This window comes from Diabrotica undecimpunctata, chromosome 4 (assembly GCF_040954645.1).
Source record: "Diabrotica undecimpunctata isolate CICGRU chromosome 4, icDiaUnde3, whole genome shotgun sequence".
NCBI lineage: Eukaryota > Metazoa > Arthropoda > Insecta > Coleoptera > Chrysomelidae > Diabrotica > Diabrotica undecimpunctata.
The window spans coordinates 115,473,364-115,495,606 of NC_092806.1; the positions used below are offsets into that span (position 1 = coordinate 115,473,364).

At 33.5% G+C, this 22,243-nt stretch overlaps 1 protein-coding gene across 5 annotated transcripts in view; it reads left to right on the top strand.

The window, feature by feature from the left end:
* DAAM (disheveled-associated activator of morphogenesis-like protein) overlaps positions 1-22,243 on the top strand; it is a 524,757-nt gene that overhangs the window by 454,078 nt on the left and 48,436 nt on the right. The gene's annotated exons all lie outside the window — the stretch shown is intronic.

Here is a 22,243-nt window from a genome sequence, read left to right on the forward strand (position 1 = left end):
GATTGAACATCAATGCTATCTTCGTAGCTAGACAGTTAATAGAAAAAAGACAGAAAGTAGAAATCCGAAGATCTCTTGGTTGGCGAAACCTAACTACAGATTTTTGCTTAAATCTGTGCCTTCTCCAATTTACAAGACAAAACAGACGAAAAAACGGAACAACATCGGGAATCTTAAATTGCATTTCACAACATATTAATTTATCTAAGCAAGAATCATTGGTACACTGGTTTTTTATACTAATAAAGAGTAAATAGAGATCAAGAAAAGACAGTTTATGCCAATGAAGTCACTGCTAAACATAAAGAAATCTCAATTTGGAAATAAGGATACGCACCATTCGATGCTATATATTTTCAATATTATTTTATAGAGCTGAGATCTAGACATTATTAAAAAGAATCAACAAGGCTTTAAAACCCATCTTCTTCTTCTTGTAGTGCCTATCAGTTTCGGATGTTGGCGACGATCATGGCAATCTGTTTTTTGCAAACTGCGGCTCTGAAAAGATTTGTGGTTGTTGTGTTAAACCACGTACGTGATTTTTCAGCCAGGAAATCCTTCGTTTTCCCGGTCCTCGTTTTCCTTCTACTTTTTATTTTAGAATTAATTGCAGTAACCCACTAAATAACTCATAAGAATATTAAAAATATCATGGGCTAGACCTGTTCAAAGCTGATCAGGACCTGTTCTAGACCTATTTAAAGCTGACTTCTTGCCTTCTCCGCTGGAGTACACTCACTTATCCTAGCCTGTTTGGGCGCAAGATGCCTAACGCCCCTTTGGTTATCTACTCTTGAACCCCCAGCCTTTCAAAATATACTGATTGAGCTACCTTCTTTATAATAGGGTCTCAACATCACAATCAAAGGAGTCGTTTTACCCCCACCACAAAGAGACAAAAATCACAAGAATAAACCTTAGCTATTTCTTAGGCTATCTTACATAAAGAAATAGTCCGTTTTGTTGCTGTACTTTTACCTTCAACTTTAATTTATGAACACAAAATAATTATGTAGTACGCTTAACACTTAACCAATCTAATGTTAAGTTTTATCTCGGGACAGCTTTCTAAATGCCAATATTATCGTCTTAGCTTCGTGTCTGTAGAGCGATGTACTTCAAAAAAGATTATAAAGTACTGCATGCCGTTTCCGTGATAACCGCATAGCTTTATCGGATGTTATGAAATCAGACGCGAATATATGCATACGCTTAAAACAAATGTAATTATTGTAAATTTTAGTTCGCTCAAGTAAATATATTTTAATTGAATAAAGTTTGTTTCAACAGAAAAATGTAAATATGAAATTCGGTTAATTGTTTGTATATCATTTCACTAGGAAGGGTGGCGACCTGTAGCCCTCCCTCACCAGCCACTTATGCTAAACAATAATATACTCAGTGACATTAGAAGTGTTACACCCAGAAGGAATAATTTCTTGAACTTAATTTTTTGGCAACATGGTAGATTTACATCAATAATGAAACGATAACGTTGTCAAGAATTTTTATTAACAAGTTAATAATGTGTTTGGCGATAATAATAATAATATTCTCCCGTTTTATACCGCTGTCACGGCTTTGGGAGTATAGCAGGGTAGTCTGCTATATCTAGGGCCTACGGTATACAAGGAAGGTAACATGGCCAGTGCTACGCTTCAACCGTCTATTATTACCCCTGGTTTTACCCAAGGTACTCATTTTTATTCATTCTGAGTCGACCTGGGGCCTATAGACATTTTTAAAATGTCTAGATGTTCTTGCCGGCGGTGGGATTAGAACCCCGGACCACCGGCTTGCGAGTCAAGAATCCTACCGCTTGCGCTACGCAGGCCCTACGTGTTTGGCGATCCCGTAGCTAAATACACTCCTGTATACGTCTAGGCATTGACAAAATGAGATGATCGATGTCTGCTTGTGGCACCTCGTTCCAATCTACTTGGACTTCATGTATTAACTGTGCCAGAGTCTGTGGAGGATGGTGCAAAGTGGACAGTCTCCTTCGAGAGGCTCCACATTCCAGTATTCGAGCCTCTGAACCAGTCCAGAGGCTCGAATGCGACGATAGAGTATACGCATACTAACAGGTCTACCTACTACTTCAAACCATTGGTCAGCAATTTGACGCGTAGTAGCAAAACGGTCTCGCAGAGCAAATAATCTAAAGCGCCTATCTTGACACTCTGTGGTACGCCTCGGTTGACCAGTAGGTCTTCTTCGTGTTCCTCTACCTTCGTTTGTCCACACACGACAGACACGCATAACCGTCATTGCCGTACAATTAACGCGACGGCCTATTTCGCGATACGACAAACCCATATCTCTATACGCAATAATTCTGCCCCTGTCAAAATCGCTTACATGGTGGTAATTTTGATGTCTTCGAACTCGAGGCATTTTCTTACACTGAATACAATTAGACTGAGGAATAATAACTAAAAATTTCTATACAAACCGGTTTCTACAAATCGGTCTCTTCACAAAAAAAATTTAAAGATAAAACTTTAGTTTTACAAAAAGTAGAAAAGATAAAATATTGATATTGTTATCACAGCATATTTTAAATATAGTCATTCTGTTGCCAAAAAATTAAGTTCAAAAATTTATTCCTTCTAGGTGTAACACTTCTAATGTCATTGAGTATAAATGTAAGATCGAATCTTTCATATTATATGACATAACTCTGCAAACAAGAACTGGGATTAATTTAAGAACAAATAGATAACTGAGATTAACTTATCAATAAATCAATGTTCATAAAATTCAATATAAGAGATATCATATGTATAAAGAGGAATATTAGAACTAGCAACGAGTAAGACATCTCATAAGACAATTACACATAATAAAATAAAGATTTTAATCATTCTGTTATAACCAAACTAATGTTAATAATTATGATATAAACGATGGCAACCAACCTCTCGAGAATGGATGGCAGGCTCTCTTTATTAAGACGACTATGAAGGAGAGTTCTGTGTGCAAAAGAGAAATGCAACGTTCTCTGCATTCCATTGTTTTAACAAAAGTTTGATTTTTCTGATGATTATCTGAAATTCAAAATAGATATTATATTAATTTCACTATCAATACAAAAAAAGGACTTAACGACCTTCACTATGATTTTTATCTTGTCTACATAAATATAATTCTTTAAATGATTTTAAAAGAGACGTCTTGTATAACTGCGTATTATGCCCACCTACTCTTTAAGGAGTGTTACCAAGTTAAAACAAATGTTTTTACCATTGTATGAATTAACATTCACCTAAGGAATTAATAAAGCTTTTACTCTAACTTGATAATATATTAGATCAAGGAAATGATATATCGTTGGTGTAATTATTGCCGGATAAACTATTTGTCGTTACTCTTACATTGTACTTCCGTCTTACTCTATGGAAGTTATATTTTAAGTATACACTGCACTAGGATGTGTGATTAACTTCCTACTTATTTACTTAAATGCGAATAATAAAGGAGAAATATTTCGATCATCGGATTCTCTGTTAATATATTAGAAAACAGACAAAATAAGAACTACGAACACAATCACATTCACCTGCTTGCAAGGGCCTATCTAATCGTAGTTCACTACTAAAAAAATACTTTCGATTGGATTTGATTCTGCTACATGCAAAAATGTTAAGATTGAGAAGTGTAGTCAATAATGAAAAACTTTATAAAACGGTAAAAAAGTTACCGAAATATACACTAAAAATTTTTCCTTGCCATGCTCTAGTTAACTCCAACACAGTGCATTCTCCCAAATAACCTTCTTCCACACTGACCTTTTTACCTTCATAAATATAAAAATTTAACAAATAGCCCGTATCTGCACAACCAGAGCCCATATTTTGATACCAAGCTTTATTGGCTTCTGAGGCACGTATTGATTCAGGCTACTACGATCTTTAAACGCCACCACATTTTCGTCGACTGCCACATGTCTACTTGTATTGAAACTATTCATTAAATTTTGTTGAATACTGGATACCGTTGGTGGCACTTTATTTAATTTGTCGAAATGAGTGTTCCCATCTTTTGGCATTTGTTTACTATCGTTCAAATGTAGAAAATGAAGTATTCTTAGAAATCTTTTCAAAGACAATATTGTAACGAAATATTTTGCCTACCACATAGGGTATTGCTATAGGGGGTTGAAAATTAGGGACAGAAATTATTGGGGGTGGAGATAGAGCAAGCAAAATAAACGATACTTATGCAAACGGCAATCAGGGTTTATTTGGAGTAGCTGGGTCGTGGATAAGTTGAATGGCAAAGGGGGTTGGATTGGGGCAACTACAAAAATGAAACAAAGGGATACTTACATGAATCTCCTGAAACAAATGGACAAACAAAACAACAGGAATGACCTCTAGCTATTTAAAATATGGACGCCGCTTCGAGGTGACAAATTATAACCATAACAACAACTAGTTGTAACTATTGAAATAATTATTAGGAATGCAAAATATATCTTTTTAAATGAAACTCAAAAAAAGGGGTATAAACTTTTTTTTAAATAAATAAAAAAATGGTTTAGAGAAATAAATCAAACGTTTATTGTTGTCTCACCACAAACAGTTACAAAAATAAATGACACAAATTACTAGATTAATATTTACAAAGATAAATACCAAAATAACAAAGAAACACTTACTTTGTCCTATCTGTTTACAAACTCTGTTTACAAGTGGAGGTGCTACAAAATTTTCAAAGAAATTGTTACAAGTAAAGAAATATCTTTAAAATGAAACTATTTATAGGGAGGTTAACCTTCTTTAAAAAACCAAAACAAATTAATATCAAAAATAATAAAACGAGCTGTCATGTGTCAACATTAAATATAAAACAGAACAATTAAAATGACTGCTAACCACGCCCTAAGACATATATTTTTAATTATTACAAATTCTTAAATTTTAATGAAAGCAATTATTATAAAAAAAAACGAGGTTAAATCTTTGTAAATGGGTATATTTAAAAAACCCTTAAAAGGGCTACATCAAATAACACGAACGTTTTAGGAATAATAATTCCATCATCAGGTTAAAAATACCTAAAATAAGTATAAACCATTTAATTAAAGCAAACGTGGTTTAAAATTTTGACTAAGGTTAAAAAAGCAAAATGGTTATACTTACAGGTTAACATGCCTGAGCCACCAAAATATTAGGGTAAAAACCCTTTAAAATACATAAGGTTAACAAAGATTGTACATAATGTTGTTATTAATATTTGATGTTTAATATTTAATTAAATTTTACTTTAGGTAACATACACCCATGCCTTAAGTGAGTTCCAGTGTCCGGAGAGTAAACCCCTTCGAACGGACTTCAGCTGGTAACTGATTGACAAGATACCTATGAACGGTGTCGAAAACAAAATGTCAATGTACCATGAAACAATATTAGTTAAACATAGTATTACTCAACTCACAAAAATCCCAAGGCGGCTTCGATTTAAAGAAATGCCGAGGAAAAACGCATCTGTAAAATATAAACAAACTTTAAAATGGTTTACATTAACTCCAGCGACGCAAATAAAAGGATTGAAAACACTTTTGGGTACTTTAACCTGTACGATAGGAACTGAAATACACTAAAAATATTCTTCGATGTTTTAAATATGTACGACTGGATTTCAATATATATCAAGGAATTTGAAAATGCTACAATATCAGCAACCCTAGCATTTAATTACCCTAATTAAAATTATATCCTTAGACCAATAAAGGCGTAAACTAGGTTTTGAATTCAAACCCATTATAATTAATAATCCTAAAAATGCTTTGAATTCATCTACTGATATATCTTAATGTGCATGCTTCTGTTTCGCATATTTGTTGGACTCTGCAACAATGGTATTACAGAGTTCTTCATCGAATAACTTCAGAAATATTTCCAAGAAAGAGTTAACATTTACTTCGACATTTGGTCCGAATGCTTCATCAAAAATAGCTGATGTGTTGGTACTTGTTCCCAGGTTTATCACTTTTGCCCCATATGTATTCTGTTTTAATCAAAGCAGCTTTTTTTGGCAAAAAAATACTTGACAAAGGCAGATCATCGTCATTACTAGATGAGAAACTGTGTCGCCTTGCTGAACAGCGAATATTGTTATTTTCAGAAACAAAGTCTGGATAGTTTCTTTCGTCAATATCATCGTCGTCAATGAAGATGTATTTCGTCTTCTCTTACTAGTAATAATAGTTGTGGGCTCTGCCTTATATTCAGGATCAAAAAAATCTTCAGCGTCGCTGTCATCACCTACATCAGAGTTGAGTGCTTCTTCTACTGTCAAACTATCAATAAAGTCATACAGTTCATCTAACCCTATTTCGTTCAAATTTATTCTCGCACTCATTCTAGAAAAAAAGTAATATATTTAGTATAATAAAATCAATAAATAAATAAGACTCTAAATTGTACTATATTATTTAAATGGGAATAAGCGACAATTAAAGGTTAAAGTAAGTTTATTGACGTGTCAAGTTGTGATATACTATTATCTTTAAGAAAATTACTTGTCAAATTCAAGCTGTTGAAATCAATAAGAATTCACAAAAAAATAACAAAATATCGTAACGTTATAATACTAATACGTGTGTCCGAACGGTACAGGAGCTAAACAGATACTGGTCGAAATTACAACCCGTTCTTCTGTAATGTACAAATAACAAACATCTGATTTATTTTTCAACCACTGTGCCTCTATAAACAGTGTTTTGTATTAAACGGTTAATATTTAAACCACTCACTGTTAAGGACGCATTTTAATTTCTGACTGGCTGAAATATTGACCAGTACCCTACAAAGGGTTAAGACAGATTTTTAAAAATGTAAGCATACACGCGTGTTTTATTACTTACAGCAAATAAATCACGATGAAAAAGTCCAGAGCAGCAATGTTTCAAAATTAGGCTGGAAAGAAGATATAAAATCTAAAAAAGGAGATGCACTTACTCTGTATAATAGTACTGGATATTATTAGTACCAAAACAAAAGTGTCAGGAGCAGTTTGAAGAAGAGCAGCACAAATAATAGCGTACACATTTGATGTAGTCATACTTACATGCATTGTAACAGGAAAAAAAAACTCAAATTATCTTCTTTCAAAATTATTTAGTATAGCCTTAAAGAAGTAGAAACTTTTAAATACGTACCTAAAAATAAAGCAATAATAAGACCGTCACATAAGTAACATAAGTAGCCGGACTACTTCTACTATATAAGTCTTACTTATACAGAAAAAGAAATGTTAAAGATCTTCGAAAAAATAATTATTAGAAGGATTGTGAAACCCAAGACAATCAACCAAATCTAAGATCATTAAAGAATTTTTAAATAAATAGTATACTAAAGGAATGAAACATTTTAAGAATAATACAATTAGACGATTAGGTGTTACGGACATATATTCAGGAAAGAAAGAAATGTAGCTCAAAAAGATTAACGCCATGGACACCAGAAGGAAAAAGACCAAAAGGGAGATCGAAGATACGATGGTATGGCCAAGTTTAAATAGATTTAAGAACACTGGAAATAAAGAACAGGACACAGACATTATACCATGCGTAACTTGTTTTGGATGTTGTCACAAAAAGGTCACCAATGGATATACTGCGAACGGCAGCCAGATGGTTGGTGGAGAGCGAGTCGTGGGTTCAAAACTAACTTTTGGAATCGGTATGTGGTATAACAGAAGAAATTATCAAAGATAAGATAAGATAAGGTAATATAGATAAATTGATCGATAGAGAAATAGATAGAGAGAAATGTATGAAAATGTATGTCAATAAATGCAAAATATATTCGGTGGAAATAGTCCACTCACTTACCTATAAGACTGATACACATGATCTTTCCTTCCGGCTGAAATATAGCACAGCAAATGTTTAAATCCAATATTTAATCAGGGAATGTGTTGGTAGTAGAGAAATAAAATGGATTAGTTAAACAAAAATAATATATTAAACAACAATTTAACAAATGGTTGAATCAAAACAAAAAAATTAAACGGTATACCTACTGTTAGCTTCAACATAATGGGTTGAATGCATCGAATAATACAACAAATGTACCAACAATTAATATCTGATACATATAAAAATAAACAATAAATCGATAAAAAATACCTTTAACATACGCAATATATAGAAAATACATGTAACAGTAAATCGATCAGTAGAGATGCTATTAATTAAAAACTCAATAAAGGAGAAAAAAATGTACACTCTTTACTGTCTCGGCTTATCTCGAGATACGGGAACTCTAAATTTAATAATGCAAATGAAAAAATACTATTAAAAATTTTAAAAATTATAAAAAAAAATAAAAATCTTTATTGCGCAAAAAAAAGAATCGCATGTTGTTTTAAAAATAAGTAAGTTGTAAGTTTCGCACTGTTTTTAATGAAATAAATGTTCTTACTAAATGTTAAAAATGTTCGTAAATGTTAAATGTTCTGATTGGCTGAAAATTGATGTATAACTATAGATGACTCTAGAAGGAATCCATTAGCAGCATTAATTACTTTTGAAGACAATTGAACAAGATAGCTCGTACAACACCAAAGATTTAGGCAATCTCTCCGCTTTTTATGAAAATATCGAAAATCGAACTGACTTTAAACTTACTATACTATACTTAACTGTATTAATATGGAGCAAATTAAATTACTAACAATTAAAGGTAGTAATAGATATAGATAGATTTAATCTATCTAATTTAAATTTAAGGACTTTATAATATAGAATTGCTGACAACACATTAAGAAATTTACGCAGGACTTAACTCTTTAACTACCCACACCCAAGTGTTTTCGTTCCTTTAAAAATTTAACAAACTGTCTCCAAAAGAAAATCTTCCTCTCTCATTTATGTGAAAGATACACACAAAAAGAAACTTTCTACTCGGAAATTTATTGATAAAAAAAACGTTATATTACTTAGAAAAAGTATTCTAAAACTTTTATTAGGACCAACTCTATTGACGATATGTGGCGTGTCGAATCTTAACGTTTAATCGAGCAAAGGGTTGGACCCTAAGCAGATAAATTTAAACTACCTACGCCTTCAACAAGGCAATTCAATAGGGTACAAGACGCTATTGCCAAAACACAGATTACAAGACGCTATTGCCAAAACACAGATTACGGCGATTGGCGTATCGGTTGTATGTTGACGGAAATAAAAAAGTAAACTAAAAAAAATGTTACAACAGTACTAGATAGTGCAGCTTGGAAGCAAGTGAGTAACAAGGTAATAAGGAGATAAGCAGATGTATCGAATGGAAAAACCAGTGGACTGATTCACTACGACCACCTTCTGAAAAGTTCGTCAGAATAGCTATAATTTCTTTAGAAATGTATAGCTTGTAAATAAAATACCGAACCCTAATATATTAAGGCAAGTTTTGCAACCATGTTGTTTATTTTTATTAGGTAATAAAAAAATTATGTACAAAAAATGATAACCTCATATTGAACTATGCAAAAAATTTACAAAGGAGGCTAAGACTTGTAAAGGTATGTGTAAATAATTTCAAACAAAATTAACCACTTTAAAAATATTTTTATCTGTTATGAGAATAAACACTTATTTTTATAACATATTCTTCCTTATCGTGCATTAACGAAAGTGCCTACATAGTTATTGACATTTGACATCAAACCGTCAATATTAATAAATTATGCTACAAAAATCAGTTTCCGTAATAAAACTTTCTGCTACATTTACATAATATTATATAACGGATCGAACATCTGCAAAATCTTATAAGCTATGGCACAAATTAAATTGCTGTAAATGGGGTCTTTCATTTTAATAAAATTATCTTAGTAACTGTTTGAATCAATTTGTAGTTCCTGTTAAACATTTAATTTATGTATCTACAGGTGTATAAATTGCGTTAACGGATGAACACTCGAATGAACGAATATTCTTAAGTTATAATATTATAAAATTAAAACCAATATGAAAAAGGGGACTTTAAAAGAATAAAAGAGAAATGAGAAGTTAAACCTTAGGGCCATAATTTATCATATAAGAAAAGAAATATAAAAAAAGAAATATCTAATTACACAAAATTAAAAACAAAAAATAATAATGACACTGAAAAAATAAAAAACTGACTTTTGTTTTCAAAACTTCAACATGTCATTCCCATTCAACACGTCTTCTGTACGTTGTGATGCGACTGTCTGAGCTATAAAAAATCATCCTGGACTCATTACTAAACAAAATATGTTTCCCATCTTTTATCGTCCAATGCTCGTGGTCTCTAGCAAACGCGAGTCGACGTTGTTTAATGTGCTGCTGTTAATAAAGTTCCTGTTTCTAGGCAGCGAGCCCTTAGACCAAATTGCCTCAACCTTCTTCTCACTGTAGAAGAGCTTAATGTCCACCCGTGAGCTTTTTGAAAACGGTTTTGGATTGCTCTAGCCATAAAGAACCGATTTTGCAAAGTGCGTTGTAAGGAACGGTCTTCTCTGGCCGTCGAGATTCTTCTCACGCCTGATCCTGATCGTCGTTCATAAGATCCAGTCTCTACGAATTGTTGGTATGTTTTTTGGACCATACAAGGGCTGACTCCGTGCTGTCTGGCCACTTCTCTTTGACTCATTCCATTATCGATTAAATTTGAACAGATCTAGCAAATCTCTCAGCCATAGTTTTGAATTTAAAATTGCACAAGTTCAGTCTTTGAACAATTGTTCACTAATAAAAGATTTTTGGAAAACAGAACAACCATAGTCCAAAAAAAAAACAACGTACAAACAACATGTGCATTCTCGAAAGTCATAAAACTGATATCAATTTTGCGAACTTATTACTCTTAAATGACCTATCGGCACCCAATGGCAGTGCACAAAAGTGTTTCTGCATTGCGGGAGTTTAATTACAATAGAATAAATTGCATAAACTTAAAATTATTGAAAAATTCTTATAAAATTCTAGGTGGCCTCTTTTTAATGACTCGCAATGTATATTTTAAAATTTTATATTCTAGAGTATTTTAATTCTACACTACAATGGGCTCGAGACTGGTCAGAAAACGATCCCTCCGGCTTTGTAGATCACTGGTCAGATTTGGCAGTTTGTGATAATCTTTAATATGGAAGGATGATGTCTAGAATTTATTCTTTACTAATTTATTTACGTCAGATAAAAAGAGGAACGACTGGGTAAGGTCTTAGCAACAAAAATTGCCAAACTTAAATGGAGCTTCGCGGGCCACACTGCTAGACAAAAAGACCAACGTTGGAATACTACAATACAACATTGGAGACCTTAGAAAGTAAAAGACCAAGAGAAAGACCATAGATGAGATGGGTTGATGACATTAAAAGAATAGCCGGAACAAATTGGAAATATGTTGCTCAGAATAGAGACCGATGGAAGGAGTTGGAAGATGTCCAAACATGGACGACAGAAGGCTAAGAAGAAGAAGAATTTATTTACAAACAATTAAAAGAAGTCTGAGTCCCCTACCATGATATGTGAGATACTATTGTAAAAAGCAGTGAATTTTACAACTTTTGTAGCGTTTTTACATAGATGTTATTTTAGAGATTCTTGTTATACTTGAGAATCATTAGATGCTTATCTAATGTTGTATGTAGTATCTGCAGAAATTTTTATTTCAGCTGTTTCCCTTGTGACGTTTTGCATACGATTTTTCTTTCGCAACAGTGAATATTTACTCCATATTACCTACATTTTCCTTGAACGCATCTTTACCTTTCCTTATTTTTTACGTGGCAAATACTCCAAAATAGTCCACGAACTATAGCATCGACAAATGCAATAGTCTACTACCTACAACTGATATTTTTTTGGCGACTTTATATTACAAGTATTTCTACTGAAGAAAAAATATTTTTTGTATGCTTAATGAAGCTGATTCACTACTGAAAATTAAAAGTGGTTAAATTCCATTGCGATTTTATGAAGTGTTTTTATCTAAAACAGACCTGTAGGTTTTTTCTATAAGGAATGCAGTTTTGTCAAGGCGGTCTCTGATCACAACCGAGCAAGATTTCGTCGACGTTGCGGCAAACATCCATTGTTAAATAAAAATTGTACTTTCATTTATTATCATGCAATTTCTATTAAACAATTTTTATTGTGTGCGCACCGCTTTTAATTTGTTTTTATGAATAGGTCATTAATGATATTAATTTCGCCTTTTTATAAAATCTACAATGAATTTATTTGTTTTTTATATAGCAAAACATGCGGTATCCATATTTTTGGAAGTCATGCATTCAATTAAGGTAGGTATTCGTAGTTAACAAAGAAGTACAGTATTTTGTAATTATTTTTTTTTATTTAACTCAGCAGGACTTAAAGCCATAGGTCCTAAAATTACAGTCTAAAAATAAACTAAAATCTTATACATTACTAAATTACATCTTATTCTATTCGGAGCTTTTCTTTATTTCTTTATTACATAGTTCCATTTTATTGTGTTCTTTCCACTCTCCATGTATATACGGCTTCCTTATTTTTTCTCCCATTTACTTTTTTCTTAGAGTTGCCGATAAGCATTGCCGGATACCTCAAGTTTGTCGGTATCTTACATAAGACTACGCAAAACCTCGTAAGTTGATTTCTCTAGTTTTGTTTGTTTGTTTTGTTAAAGTTTACCGCCCACGAGTATAAATAGCAAGCAGGGTATGTTCCTGCACGAATCCTTTGTAAATATAAGAAGATGAGGCCTAATATAAAATGAGATACAAGACCTGATGCCTCCAGTACACCGTTCGTGGTAGTTATTTTTGGACTAGTAACACGCAAATTTGGAAACCGTTCCAATAACCTATCAAGCCCATCATCACAATAAGATGAACTACCACGATGGAGTTCTTGAGTTCTACCACATCAAGGTTCTTAATGTTTACGTCCAAATACGTACTTACCTGTTTTTACATTTTCATTAAAAAACCGTTTTACTGTCTATTGTAGATTCCATCAAAATACATTAGATTTTTATAAATATACATATGAACTGCCTTTTTTGGTATAGATTTGGTATGGGTATTGACCACAGCGGGAAATACAGACAAGAGAAAACGTTCTAAATATCTGTATGAAATATGTTATAAAACATATTTCATACATAATTCTACGAAACATATTTTAATTTAGGTAGGATCAGAAAACAAATAAAATACGACCAAAGAAGGTTCCATACTTATTTAACAATAGTATCAAAATCTGATACCAGAGTGTCCATATACACTGCCAAGCATAAAATTAGGGTCACTCCGTAATTTTAATTTATTTTAGAATCTATTATTCTTTTTGAACTATTTTCGGTTATAACTTTAGTTTTACTAATGCATTGCTTGAAAAAAAAAATGATGTTGCTGTTTCGATAACCATTTGAAATAAAAAGGGTCTCTTACCCGAATTCCTAAAAACCATTAGTAGCATAGTTTTTGTATCTGTGATTTTAACGTGAATTGTAAATTGTGTGTAAAGTGTTGTCACTTTTAGTGTATTGTAATGAACATAAGTTCTGTTGTGGTGGCGGCGTTAGAAGATGCCCACTGCCAGCGCGAAACTGCTCGAAACGTTGGTGTAAGCCTCTCGAGTATTCAACAAATATGGCGACGGTAGGAAGAGACCGGTTTAGGTTGAAGCAGAATTAAATCAGCTAGAGATGACCGCTTTGTCGTTTTTAGTGATTTGAGAAACCGAACGGTCACAGCAGCTTCCCTTCAAACTCATCTGCAAGAAATGTAAACATAAGTGAATGGACAGTTAGAAGGCGACTTCATGCTGCTGATTTATCTTCCTGAACTAGAGTAAATGAACCATCGCTTTTCCGCGAACACCGAATTGCCAGATTTTGCACCAGAACACTTGGATGAACAATACACGATTGGAGTCGTGTATTGTTTTCCAATGAATCGATATTCTGTTTTACAGTCTTAGACAAACGTGTAAGAGTGTGGCGACATTCAGGCGAGAAATGGGCTCAAGCATGTGTCGAGCGACTTCCATTTAGTGAAGGGTCAGTTATGATATGGGGAGGTATATCGTTTGACGCTCGCACCAAGTTAGTCTTTATCGAGAATCGAACATTGACTGCGCATATATACATGATGCAGGGTCTATTTTACCGTTTATGATTCCTCTTGGAAACGACGCAACATTTATGCACGATAATGCACCCACACTGCTCGGATATTTACTGAGTATCTTGACAAGGTTCAAATCACACGATTTGTTTTCCCCACTCGCAGTCTAGGTATCAATCTCATAGAATATGTTTGGGATAAGATGAAGAGACGTATACGGAGTCATGTGCTGGTCCACAGAAATTCAAGAGAGCTTCGCGACATATTGGTGCAGGAATGGAATAATATTCCGCAACATGTGATCCAACGCATGCCTCGTCATTTGCAAGCTGTTATCACTGCCAGAGGATGGAATACTCGCTACTGAAGTTCTTAAAATTTGTTTTGTTTCAATAAAAAGCACATCAAATTGTTTTTTTTTTTAATATCTAGTATATCAAAGAAAAATTGTTCATTTTCATTACTTTCAATAAACTTTGAACGTCAAAGACGTTGTTTTCTTTAAGCAATCCGTTAGTAAAATATGTTAAAACTGAAAATAGTTAAAAAAGAATAATAATTTAGGATAGTTAGTAATTTTTTTACTTTAATTTTTATTGTGTTGTTCTGGTAGATATTTTAGATCGTTTTTATTATTGCTAGAATGATGTGAATGATGTGCTCTTGTGTACAATAAGTGAATCACATCCTTTAATTTGAACCTGTAAAATGTCTTCTTAAGGTCCACGAACTATAAATATGCCGATTTGTCATATTATATTAAATCCTCTTGCACTTGTCTCATTATAAGTATAGCGTCGGTGCATGATCTTCCCGTCCTAAAACCTTGTTGTTCTTCAATAATTTCATTCAGTTTATTTATCATTATTTGGTTGTGGTATTCTATTTTAATAACTGTTTGGTTAGATCTGGTCTTCCGTACTTTGAGAGTTCGTTCGGTATTCTGTCTTCTCTCGGTGATTTTCTATTGTTTAATTTCCTTAACGCTTTCTCTACAATTTTACCTTTCTCTCAAATTTTATTTTTCCGTTTGTCGTCACTTCTGGTTTTGGTAGTTCATTATATTGTTGGGTGGCTGACAGTTAGACTCCCATGTGTATGAAATTATTAATTAATGTAAGAATCTATAGGTACTGGTTTACTGATAATCCTTGATTAGCTGTGTACGTAATGTACCAGCAAGACTGCTTCTTCAAAAAGGATTAAATCTAGCCCTATAAATATAAAGAGAGAGGTGAGTTTAACACATTTATTCTAACTAAAACCTGACAAAGGGATACGTAAATATATAAAAATTTAATAACAATGAAAAACATTACTGACACTACAACGAACGAAAATTACTGGAAACTAAAACTGCGATAGTGTATCTGTACAATGTTCCGCACACTAATATAGTCTGATATCTTCTTACTTCAGGCCTTTACCGGCAAATACTATACGAACTTATTAGACATATGCCCTTACCTTGTCTGCCGAGTTCTTGGGTACCGCTTGCCTAGGTATGCAGCAACTTGTTGTTTCACCTGTTTTGAGAAGGTTTCCTGGTGTTATTTATATATAGAGTTCCACTAAAAGACATAATGATGTCAGGAGACATCTTTCAGTAAAATCCTGGATCCTAAATACTACGTATAATAGAGATTGCCGTCTTTTTATACAAGTTTCTGTGGAAACTAACTACTGGGAAGAATTTTATCTGATCTAGAATACTTGCTAGTAAAAATATATATTGCAAACAGATTGGCGATGTAAAACTAAATAAATTTTGATATCTATCAACTAATAATTGAAGGTGAACGAAAACCTGATAAAAGAAGAACAGTTTGGCAATTTACTTTATTTTAGCAATTCATTGTCTTAATAATAAATGCTAAAATACCTGTTGTATTTAATGGTATCTTCCTTCGGCAATAATTGTCAATGTTATCCTTTTTAAACGTTTCTGTGAACTCTGAGAATATCCAAAATAATTAGAAAATATTTTTTAAATATATTAATGCACGCCTATGTAAAAGTATAAAATATAAACATACGCAATCACCACTAACCAAACAACGTTACCATTTACCTAATTTATCCTTATTTCTAAAATCACCGCAGTGTATGTGTATAATATGCATCTACGTACAATTATTTAAATTATTTCGTTTACGTTTTGACTGAACCTCGTACAATTTCTCTTAGAACTTTTCCTTAGTTTGGTAGTCTTTCCCCGATTCGAACAAATGGGTTCGATCTCGTAAACTCTGAATAAATACCGCTATAAAGTATTATTAGCGACAAACCCAACATTCTGTTCACCGTGAAAAATTTGACAACTTAATACGTCCTTTTTCGTAAGATTATAAATGGCCAATTTCACTTTTCTAGTCATTGTAAATACGTTCTGTCAATGGTAGGTAGGTGCTTAGCTACTTTGCATATAATTAAAGGAATTTGAAATAACGAATCGATTTCTGTTTGTAGAGAATTTAAAATTACAAATAAAGCACTAGGTATGATAATTTATTGTGTCAGTTGTTGACCGTAACTATTTTCACCTTTCATATTTAAACTTCCATTTATAAATTTTGATACGAAATTCAAATATGCCAAACGGCGGTTATGTTATGTCTTGATCTAGGCACACGCACACGGAAGAAATCGTATTAAAGAGAATTGTCATCCTATAATAAACAGTAGGGATTATATAAGTGAAGAGTCGATTATAATTATTGGAGGGCGAGTAACTGATTGGAAAAGTTTTTTACTTTTTATTTAAATATATAATTTTATTTTTTATCATTTAAAATTTTTTAACTAGTCGTATGACTTTATTCAACCAGAGCCCATCACAATGTGGCACACTTAACCGCAATCCCTGCCGGGGCGAGAGCTTGTCCTCTCAACCACATTATGATCCGCAAGTGTGTCCCGGACCGCTCTGATGGTATTACCATAGGAAGGTTGGGATCTTGGCAAGAATTAACCCATATTTGCTCCCTAGGTGCTCTTCAAAGGGTTTCGACCAGCCCAATCGAAGTTTCCTCTGCGTTTCTGACCCAATTTGGTGGGTTAGGCAATTTTTTACAATAAAACACAGTTTGATAGTAGAAAGGTTCAAACAAAAGAGTCTAAGGACGAGTAGGGAGCAGAGCCCCGTGAAGGGGTCTCCCAGGGTATAGGAGACGCTATGTGGGAGCCGGAGCAAGACTAGACTGCCTTTGCTTGGAAACCCTTTTTATACATTTTTTTTTTCGTATCGAAATGTGCATTTCCAAGTAAATTGTCCAATCGTAAATTGTATAGAAGATGAAAGACGGGCGATGCGCATCAACGTGCTCATTGGTCCTTATCTCTTCTTCGTCTTCTCGGTGTCCTCTAACTCTGGACGCCTACCGGAGTAGGCTTCACGGCTCCCACACGGGACGCTTCAGCCTCACTCCTTCACCCGATACTCATCTAGACTTAGTTGTCACCTCAGTGAAACAGCTCAGGCTGCCTGTCTTCAATCTCCTTGGACTGAAGTGTCCTTCTCACAAAAACATGTATGTTAAACTATCGACGAAACCACAGATTTTTTTTACCTAGAAACCTAAGAGCTTCCAATGAAGCTAAGTGTATACTTTTTATAATAATATATCAGTAGTGTATATTTTCCTGTAGTTTCTCCTCTAGTTGTTTATTGACAACCACATAAAACTTTCTTCCTCTGTCAAGCTTAGGTTGTATTCTTCTTCGTCATTTGTGATGGTTTTAACATTTTTTTTCTTTTACGGGCATTGCTCTAACTAGGTAGTGATTGTTGTTCCAGAGACCAGAGACGAAAATGCCACTGACCCTCTAAAAATTATACGAACAAGCTAAATTTTGCTGAGAATCTAATTTTAGAAACTCCAAAAAAAGATGCAAAAAAGTTTACCAGTCTTACCCCCGGCTTTCCACTAAAACGCCCATTGAAGGGGGGAATATCGGAAAAGATCGATTTAATAAGAGTCTATACGCCATGCCGCAGAAGAAAATGTTTCAAATAAAAAATGTAGCTGACCTAATTTTGAACAAAAATGTTTATTAGCGCTTTTTGAGTAGACTGAACTGTTTTCTAAGAAAAAACGCTTAAAGCTACCGGCGATTTTGGATGTCATTTGCGCGCGAAATCAATTTTAAATAAAATTTGTATTTTATTTAAAATACAACACCTGCTGTCGGAGGGCATAATTTAGTCTGGTTTTATCAGATTGGGCTTTTTTCCCCGACAAATTTTCTAATGTCTTTAGGGTAATTATTACCTTTTCCTCTATGAATTTGCTTAACAAAAGATTCCGCTTCTTCATCAAGCTCATGTTTACTTACTCTAAGTGACGCTGAAAACTGCGACAATTTGCCAATGTTCTAGATCTGCCAAGTCTATTAATTAGTTTAGGAGATGGCTGAAAACAGCATCACCCACTGTGAGAAGGATGGAAGAATGGTCGGACTTCATGTCTCATGTGCTTTTTTAATATGTAAATAATTAACTAACTCAATATTAAGAAATATTTCTAGTTATAAAAAAATGAATCAGGTCTGGAATTTTGTTGGAATCAGCAGGCCAATGTGTCGGTTTACCTTTTAAAAGTTTTTTAATTGCTTAACTGCCTGCAACAGTTCCTTTCCCTTGGTCGTGATTAACCTAGAACCCCAATGGGTGTACTTAGCAATAAAATCACCACCAATTATAAATCTTTTGCCATGTCTATTCAAAAATTCTAGATAAGGATCTTTTTTGAGGTTGTTTTGGTGGAGAGTAAACACCAGTAACGATAAGCTCAAAAAAATTTTGTTTTAACACTTACTGAAGCAGCTTGAAACATTTATGTTTTATAGTTTCTTTTATTATGATAGCAACAAACGTGCAGATTTCTCTGGGTAAGAGAGGACACTAATTAGAATTTTAAAATTTGAAGACATTGTCTGTTAACTAACAAGTCAATATCCAATTTGTTCACATGCGATGTATAAGTACTACTACGAAGGGAAAGAAATCAACGATACAACAAGATTTGTATGGTTCTAAGTACGTTTTCTAATAAAATCAACGTTAAAGATGGAATTTAATGTGTTCTTATTTTCGTAGTAAGGCTTTTCTTTTCTATTCAGCTTGTCTTCTCTTAGTATAAGGTTTTTCTGGTGTATGGCATCACCGAAAGAAATAATTGACCAAACACTTCCATTTTCTTAAATAAATATTACATTTTCTCCAAAGTCACACGTTATGCATCGTTTATTTTTATAGCCATATTTTGCACAGCCACATTCGCGAAATGATTGCACAAAAGTGAAAAGACACTTTTATTAAGGCGCCGATCCTGTCAATAATATAAAAATAGCATTCCTCAGATGATGATAAATCGAAAGTGAATCGTTAGGTACTCAATAACAATAAATTTTAATTATTTTTCGTGTAGTAAACTTTGTCTCGAGGCTATTTTGATATCGTTGGGGAATTCGACGACATGGGTTCGTCAGACATCAGATCCATGGATGCTGTTGTTTCTGCTCACTTTAATCAATTGCAATTGAGTTTTTTTTTTCACCTCGAAGCATAGACGTTACTAAAAGGATTTAGTTTTCAATAATCAAGAATAAAAAACTGTATAGTGACAAAAATTTTGAAGTTAGAAGTTAAACTTTGAAAAAGCAATAAATTATTATAACAATTAAACACTGAAAACATTTGTTTTCAAAACTTCCACAAAATTTATTGTAATATCTTATCATTACAGCTGTTTTGGCGGTGTCTTTCTCAAGTGATCTATTTTTGGTATGTATTTACAGTTTATAGTATTTAACTGAATAGGTCGAGAAAGGGAGAACTGTTTGTCTTTAGTTGGCCATTCGAATCATGTCTGTATTTTTAATTGTTTAATTTCCTTAGATTCTAATAAAGAAAGCTTAACACTCTATAATAGCTAATCTATGGAAATTAACAAATTAAAAAACAGACATAATTCTGAATGACCAACTTGAGACAAACAGTTCTCCCCTCCTCAACCTATTTCGTTAAAGACTATAAATTGTAAACACATACCAAAAATAGATCACTTGAGAAAGGCACTCTGCCGAAACAGCTGTAGTGATAAGATAGTATAATAAATTTTGTGTAACTTTTGAGAACAAATGTTTTCAGTGTTTTATTGGTCGAATCCATCACTTAATCAATTATTGTCAAATACCTATTCCTTAGGCGCACCTATTTATAGGCTTACAGTTTATAAATATTTTTTACGACTTTTATGCACTATAACCGCCCTATAATTGCACTATAATGAACTGACTACTTCGGGATTAAATTGGAAATAACATGGAAAATTTTAATTCATTATTTCGAATGATGCACTTTATCCAAAATTAATATCCATGGCGAATGAGGTTTAATGAAGACAACAACATATAGAAAGAGAATTACATTCCTATTATTTCAATAAAAAAAATTCAGACTTTATGTATAATTTTGAGCACAGCGAAAGAAAATATTCCTGAAATAAGAAGAGGATGAGAAAACCATAATTGAAGGTCTCAATCAAAAAATATGAAACTATACGTTTCAGCCAAATTTTTTACAATTTTCGCAATCAAACGATTGGCATAACTGATAAAGTATTATAAATTCAAAAGAAATGGATTTACCCTTTTTGGGTCTGAAAAGGATCTTCGACGTCACAGCGAGAAGAAATGAATTCAAGCAAGCAAGCAATTTAAGTAAACCCAGCCTGTGAGACATGTTCACTTGTTCACCCCTAAGAATTACGTTTGGGTGTAACAATTCATTGGAGCGAGGTGTATTAACTCGAGTTAAAAAAAAGGAGTCACTCCACCGTCCTCCAATGCTCCAGGCCATCCCTTTTCCCCCTATAGCACTCTGATGCGCGATAGGGGCACAACTATGCCAAATGCTTTTCGTGTGGAAGTCCTTGCTAGGGATTAGTCCTATTTCGTATGTTTCAGCTTGTAGTCTACTTAGTATTACTCTTTCTACGATCTTGCTGACTGCTGACAGTAAGCTTATCGGCCTGTAGCTTTGGTATTCTTTCCTGGCTTCGGAATCATGATAACGTGGGCTTCCTTCCATCGATTTGGGAAGAGCCTGTATCTAAGGATCGCGTTCGTTATGTTAGTTAAAAGTACTATTTCTTTTGCTGGTAGATACTTCAGAGCTCTTTTTGAAATTTCGTCTAGACCAGATGCTTTTCTCGATGAGCTATTTTTAATTAGTTCGTTTATTTATTGAGGAGATTTAGATGTGATTATCCACTCTGACTCTTCGGTCTTTTCTTGTTGTTCCTCGACTTCTTCGATGAAGTCTACATCTTCGTCTTGGTGATAATTTAATGTACACTCTCTCTCGAGAGTCCTCCTCATCACCTCGGCTTTTTCATCTATGGTGTAGACAATTCCATTTTCACTGTGTAGTGGAGGTATGGGTTTTCTATTATTTCTTAGTATTTTTTTTAGTTTCCATATATTTTGCATGTTTGGACCTTTTTCCTCCATTTCTTGAACGTGGTTATCGCATTGTCGGCTTCTGTGTTCTGCTAGTGCTGTTTTCACTTCTCTGTTTAGCCGATTTGCCCTGTTTTTGTCCTCTTGGTTTCTTGTCCTTCTAGCTCTCTTTTTGGCTATGTTTTTTTCCTTTATCATGTCTTTGATTTCCTGGTTTATGTTTCTAAACCTTCCCATGCATAGGTCTATTTCTTTTTCAGTAGTGGTATTTCTGAGTGCTTCTTGTACGATGTTTTCAAACTCTGGGACTCTTTCTTCTATTTCTTGTAGATTGTTTATCACTAAGACGTTGTTGGTTCTAATACTCACAAGTCTTTTGTAGTTTGTTCACTTTATTTCCTTTCTTTATCTTGTTGTTATGTTGTTTTCTTCCAATGTTTCTATTTCTAGTAGTATGTATATTTCTTGAAAGAAATGAATTCGACGTGTATTCAAGTACGAGTGTTCTTGTCACAAAATCTTGTTTAGTTATGTCCTCTTCGTAGGAACAAACCATATTACCTAGAGGTGAGGAGCGAACGGAGCAGGGCGAATTCCTCTGGGAATATTTCGAACGTCGAGTGCACCATAATAAATTAGACTATTTAATTTTTAAAGCTCTTATCTAAAGCTTTTTTTTTAC